Source organism: Neltuma alba, unplaced genomic scaffold (genome assembly GCF_004799145.2).
Source record: "Neltuma alba isolate B1F8T4 unplaced genomic scaffold, ASM479914v2 tig00002446_pilon, whole genome shotgun sequence".
Classification (NCBI taxonomy): domain Eukaryota; kingdom Viridiplantae; phylum Streptophyta; class Magnoliopsida; order Fabales; family Fabaceae; genus Neltuma; species Neltuma alba.
In genome coordinates this window covers 196,134-203,064 of record NW_021632864.1, presented here as the reverse complement: position 1 = coordinate 203,064, position 6,931 = coordinate 196,134, and the positions used below count along the sequence as shown (strand labels likewise).

The window sequence follows — 6,931 nt, the reverse complement described above, 5'->3', positions numbered from 1 at the left end:
CGCTTTGTGTCGTCGGTACGCCTTGTTCATAGAGATTGTGAAGATAGCGTTCTTTAATTTCTAAGATGATTTACGAAAAAAAAGTGATCTTCTTTTTTCGCTTAGGTTTTCGGTCATGGATCCTCGTACAAGTCCGTTTGTATTGACTCCACTTGAGGTGAGTGCTTGATTATTAGCTCGAACATTGAATAGTCTGTCTTTTTAGTTCTTCTTTGTAGAGAGGATGCAACTAATTTGTGGAGATTATCGTCAAAAGAAAGATTTATGAAGGTCTATTCGTTTTTTGTTTTTTGTTTTTCGTTTTTTGGTTCTCAAATGGTGAAGACCGCCGATGATGCTACCATTGTTGCCGTTATGATTAAGGAGGGGATTATAGTTGCCACCGTTTCTCCGGTTTGTATGGGAAGTTCTTCAGGTAGGTGCTGATATCTCATATTTATTTATTTAAATACGAGTCTGTTTTTTAACATTATTTTCGTTCACAATTTCAACATTTGTGTTGCAGCATCTCAACCTGTGAAGAAAATTATCGAAATTAATCCATATACGCTTGTCACAATGTCTGGAGGAGTTACTGGAGGAGTTGCAAGAGATCTCTATGACAAGGTGATGAATGCAATCTTACATTAAACTTGGTTATATTTGGCTGTCTTGCCCCCTTTGTTTACGTATTTCATGAATAGTTTTGTTAATTCGGTCATTTTATTTTAGTGCTGGCAGTATGAATTGGAAAATAAAAAAAGGATTTCAATTAAAGAAGCGTCAGAACTGCTTGCTGATATTTCATACTCCTACGGTGGTCTCGGGTTAACTGTTGCTACCATCATTGCGGGATGGGATGAGACGGTAAATCACATATTCTAGATGCTAAATATAGAATATCACTTGTCTAACTGGGGAACATCATTTTTCAGGGTCCTGGTCTTTATCATGTTGACAACAGGGTGTATGGAACAATGACAGGCACCCATTTCTGTGTTGGATCCCAGTCACCTCCTGCTTATGTCGTGTTGAACGAGAGGTTAGTTGGGCTTTTCACCATAACTATACAGCCCTGTTGAATTTGTTAACATATTTGTTTCGGTTTTAGGTATTGCTACTTCATGTCAATTGATGAAGCTGCAGATTTGGCTCGACGAGCAATTCATCATGCAACATGTTCTGATGGGGCTGCTGGCGGAGATGCTAGCGGTATTTTATCTTAGTCTTCCTTTGATCCACTTTCATTGGTGTACATACTTCCCTGACATTCCCCTGCTCAAAAGCCCTAGCAAAAAAAAAAGAGGATTCATACATGCACATGCTTTGGGCTCATGTTTGCCTTTCTTCATTCTTATAATCTCGTGACTGAAATTATTGTTCTTTGAAATCAGTAGGGTGCGAGCTTTCCAGTTTACATAATAATAGGAGTATGTTTAATTACTGACTATTATCCACCGACTGAATGCACATATTGTAGTTTTAGGGTTCAAATTATGCTTGTGAAATAAGCCTTGCTGACCTATGACTTTCATATGATTTCAGTTTTTTTTGTGGGACTAAATGGATGGGAGAAATTGTCTGGTGATGATATTGTGGAACGTCAAAACGACTCCTTCCCCGCCACTCTAGGAACTCCCACCACTCACAACCCTGCATTGGATCCAGATTCAGATTCCTCTGACAGCCCGACCCACGAGCTTGCTCAGTTCGGAGCTGGTCCTTTTTGGGGAGCGGAGCCCCGCTTTCAACAACTTGCTGGCGTTGCTAAGATCGAAGTGGGATACTCTCAGGGTTATGTTCCAGATCCGGATGACATGCTGGTGCATTCTGGAACTACCAACCACGTAGAGGTTGTTCGGGTCCAGTTTGACTCGCAAGTATGTTCCTACATCGATCTTCTTTCCTGTTTTTGGTCTTGCCGTGATTCCACCCCTGTCAATTACCAGGTACTCTCTTTTTTCTGTGTTCCTCTCGTTAGTTTATAATTGAGTCCTTTGACTCTAAAATGTCATTTTCGTTTTTTTTTTGTTTTTTTTGTTTTTTAATAATTGGATCTCCCTAGATTTTCTTTATGGATTTGATTTTTTTGTACCTCCTGACTTTGTATTAATTATAATGCTATACTATTGATATTGATTGCAGTGGTAAACACAATATAGATCCGGGATATATTATTACAATGAAGCGCAGGCTGCTTTAGCGAAAGAATCAAAAGAATCTAAAGAGAGGGAAGTGAATGGGAACATAGCAACAGAGATTCTTCCGGCGAAGAAATTTTTCAGAGCCGAGGAATACCACCAGCAGTGCATGAAGAAATTATTTGGCGGGTTTGGCGGTGCTAGCGTCAAAAAAATCTGGTCCGGAGATGAATACTTACTATGTTCTTTTAATATGTGGTTGATCTTTGTGGAACTCGTTGACTGTATATCAGTTGTTATATCTAACCTTGAAAAGAACAAATCTCAGCCGAGATGGCACTTATTAGGAAAAATCTCTCCTAAAACGATATTTTCTATATATAAATCTTAAACTCGAAAACTTAACCCCATTTTTATTCGTATTTCTTTTCTCCGTACGTCAATCGCTCGCAATAGACTTGTACATAACATATTTTACGCAGAGCTGTTGCGCGAGTGTCTCGCGGATTAAAAAAAAAAAAGATGGGCATCTTTTCTATAAATGCCCATCCCTTATAAAATAATGACCCAATAGCTTCACAAACCAAAATTCTTCCCCTCCCCTAACTATTTTTTTGGGTTAAACACATTGGTCTTGTTGAAAGTAATTCTTTTTTATGTACTATCAGGAACTTAATATGAATATCTTTCACAGTGAGAATTTGAATTGTGGTTTGTTACATTCTAAGAGATTAATCCTTCTACTAGATTCAACTCCATTTGATTTACAATATCAAATTAGATTTGTTGAAAAAATTTAATAGCGTTGCATTCTGTCACAAAGAGGAATTTTGTGGATATTTTACGTCTGTTTGTCCAATGAATAAAAACTAGAAAAAATGCCAAAGGAAAAGGTTGAAAGTTGCAATATTTCAGTTTTGGTACCTAAGAGATTAAAATCCCACGAAAGGAAGTGATACCTAATCTAGTATTTTGTAAATATAGTTAAATAACAAAAATGTAATTATATAAAAAAGTTTATTAATAAGCAGTGAATTGACAATGACAAGTGTTAAATAGTAAATGAAAAAAAAAATATTAATAATGACAAGTTATTTATTAATAAGTGGTAAATTGATAATGACAAATATTAAATAACCAATAACAAATAATGTATTGGCGATGATAAGTTTGATAATTTTTTTTAGAAAAATTTGATACAAAGATATTTTAATCATTTGACTATATTTATAAAATACCATATCAGAAACTACTTCCTTTCTTGGGATTTTAATCTTTTAGGCACTTGAATTAGAATATTATAATTTTTAATTTTTTTAATGTCATTTTCCTTGAAAAGTAGTAGCCTGCAAAACCACAGACACTGACTGGATAGACAGCAGAGTTGGGTTGGCTGAGCCCAAATAAAAAGCCCATTAGAAATCCGCACTGATCAATAATGACAAATAACCCCACTAACTGCCACTTTCCCCTTGTTTGTTTTAGTGTCCCAATAAACTGTTTCGGGGGACGCGGATATACCAGCCCATCAACTGCATTTTGGATCAAAGCCCAGTGATAGGTTGAGCTATCAAGAGAAATTTGCATTTCGGAGCCTAGCTTATATTTCCTTTTTTTTTTAACAAAAAAAAATGCTTAGCTATATCTTTAAATACTAATACTATCATTATTAATATAATGTATTAGATGTGTAGAGGGTCACACTACTGCTGGTTTTTTTTTTTTTAAAAAAAAAAAGAGGGTCACACAATTTACATGTTATAAATAATGCTGCTTCCCTTTTTTCCCTCCTCTTTCAATCTTTTACATTTCTCGAGTTTGTGCAACTTATTTTTTGTTTTTTAATACTTATTCAGATCATTCAAAACATTTTAAATGTTAAACTTATAAGAATACATTTAAGATTAATTTATTATTTTTTTCCATCTAATCAATATCAACATTAATGTAAGAGTTATAGTAATAATTAAATTATTTATAATCAAATTTCATTTTTAATCTTTACTAAGACTTGATTTTCTTTAATTTTTTAATTTAAATACATCCCTTGAAACAAGCCAATGCATTAAAAAAAAAGAATTTAAAACGAATGAACAAGCTCGGTAACAGATGTCATGTTAAAAAAAAAAAAAAATTTCCAAGCTGATATTTCAGGACTTGTACGCCTTATCAAACAGTTCGTCCTACTAATATGGGCTGTGGAAATTTACCGCAGGCCTGGTCTTTTTTTTTGGCCAAACAGGCCTGGTCAAATATTAAAAAGCACAAATGTTCCTATTATTCAGTACCGTTAACCCAATAATTTGTTGTCACGGAATGCTACTTGCGCCTGACACCGAAATTATCATGTGCTATTAATCTTTATATTATAAGGCCTAACTGATCTCGAAGTCTCCCGTTCACATAAAATATTTCATGGCTTTTATGAAAAGAACGTTTTTCTTGGTGAACCATTTTATAACAGTTCATATTGTGCTCCTGTGTTTTTAGGTCAGTGATGAGGAAGTTGAATCTATTCTTCCTGCTGCAGCTTATGCACTAGCTAAGATAAACACGTATCTAGTTTATAGCGGGTATGTTTGTATATTACCATCATCTAGAAAGCCATGAAATTAATTAGTGTATTTGATTAGTAAAAATTTCTGTTATGTCTTCATCAAATTTTGTTGTACAGCATGTGGCGGTTTTTGCAACTCTAAAGAGGACATATTTGACATCCACACAGGCAACGCCCTTTTCGCTAAATTACTTCTGCAATGACGCCTAATATTTGTCTAATCTCTGTATAATCTTAGGAGTCGGAGAAACAAAGCCATATTCAGTTTATTACCGAGAAACAAAAGTTGTATTTTGTGCTTCTGATTTTGATAAGGAGACCATAAACTCTGTAATTGCTAATTATTGCCTCTCACTTTTCATTTATCCCATCACCATTAGTATCCATTTAACATACTAAATTAATACGTTCTTAACTGTTATCAAGTTATTGCCTGTTTTGTCTTTCCTTGAGGCCTTGATGATGATGATCTCCCCTTTGATTAATTAGTTACTGCTAAAGGGGCAATCTGTTGCAGAGCTAATTTTGATGTTTGGCTAAGAATCAATGCAGGGAGTTTATTTCACAGATGATGATAAAGAAGTGAACAGAAGGTGTTGAAATTGTGTGGCTCAATATGGTACCTAAACTAGACCACCTTAAATTACTCAAATACGTTTCATTTTTGCTTTAGCATGGTGGCAAAGGTGCCTTGCTCTTGCTTGCCTTTCCGGAATCTAGATATATTTAACTGTTATAGTTATGCATGATAACTTTTTTTTTTTTTTGGGAATTTTTTCTTGTGCTAGTGTAAACACAATATAGAGCAGTATTCTAAAAGCATTATGCATTTTGTTTTTCTAAGAAGAGCGTTACTATCACCTCTAGAAGCAGGAAGAATTAATAAACTTATGAGATGAACATGCAGATGCATGCAATAATTTATGCACATCTAACATGGCACTGCTTGTTGTTACCCATACAAAGGCTTCTCTTGGTTTCTGATCAACTAGCCTCTTGTTATGATTTGTCTAATGTGTTTGCTCTGAGTGCTGAGTTTTTTTGATCATCCGTGATTTATGCATTGCTTTTATCAATAAGAATCATGCCTTTGTTATAAGTAAGATTCATTTAATGTGCTTGTGGTAATGTACTTGTCAATAATTTATTGAAGCAACCTTTGGCCAGATTAGTAGTTATTAGAGCTAAGAACTAAGCTATCAGTTTTTTGGCTTATTCACTCGTAGTCCTTTGGTTGCAGGATATTCCGCACTACATGATTTATACACCATCTGATCCACTTCTTTTTGTTGTTGTAAAGGTACGCTTCTATAATCTATACTTGAAAGTTTTTGAATAACTTGTCTACTGTTTCAACAGCAGCCGCATTAAATCTTATTTGTGACAGTTGTTCTCTCTATAAAAGAAATTGAGCGTTTCCCAAGAATTGTTGTCTATATGCTGCTAGCAGTTTTTCTATTGCAGAAGTTACAGGAGAAACATGCCTTTTTCAAAGCATAATCTATTGAACTTTATTCTTCTTTGCACAGGACGAGAATGGGATATTGCTAATTGCTAATGACGTAAGTGGGTATATTCATTGAACTATGCAACTTGGTCATTGTTTTATTACTCAGGTTTAACTTTGTGTTCTATATGTTGGAAGTTCTCTTAGGGTAGAATGCCACATCAAGGGATTGTTTTGAGATCTTGTCTTTGTTGATCTTTTCTGTATTCTATAATTCTATCTGCGGTTTCAACTCTAATAATATCATGTCCATTCTCATCCTCTGCCAATTTGCTTTTCCTGAATGTGCTCACCTGTGGAGTCCTAATATGAAATTTATAATTTTCCTTCATATCACTATAAGAGTTTAGCGTCCAACATGAGTGCAAAGCATGTGAGATTAAGTTTTTTTTCTCATCAATGTTAGAAGTTTCTAACGTCAAAATATGAGAACAAGAACTGCTTGAGGGCCCAGCCATCATTAGCATTATAGATGAGGAAATTGAGTTCAATGCCTTGGTGGTATGTGATTTATTCTTCCATATCAGCATTTCTTTTTGGCGAACTCTGAGTGTGACCTTTTCATTTCTCTATTTGGTGTTACCGTACTTGCAGGAGGAAGAAGCCGCACCTTTTTTTTGGTAACAGAAGAGGGCTAGGCCCAATTACAAAACCAAAATTAAAAACACTAGGGACTAGCTCCCACTAAATCTTTCTTCATCAAATCCTGAAGGTCAAAAGGGCACAGCTCAAAGACGACAGTCTCCG

At 35.0% G+C, this 6,931-nt stretch overlaps 1 pseudogene; it reads left to right on the top strand.

Moving 5' to 3' along the window:
• The first annotated feature begins 115 nt into the window (after window positions 1-115).
• LOC114728301 (uncharacterized) lies at window positions 116-6,808 on the top strand (annotated as a pseudogene).
• Window positions 6,809-6,931: the final 123 nt, after the last annotated feature.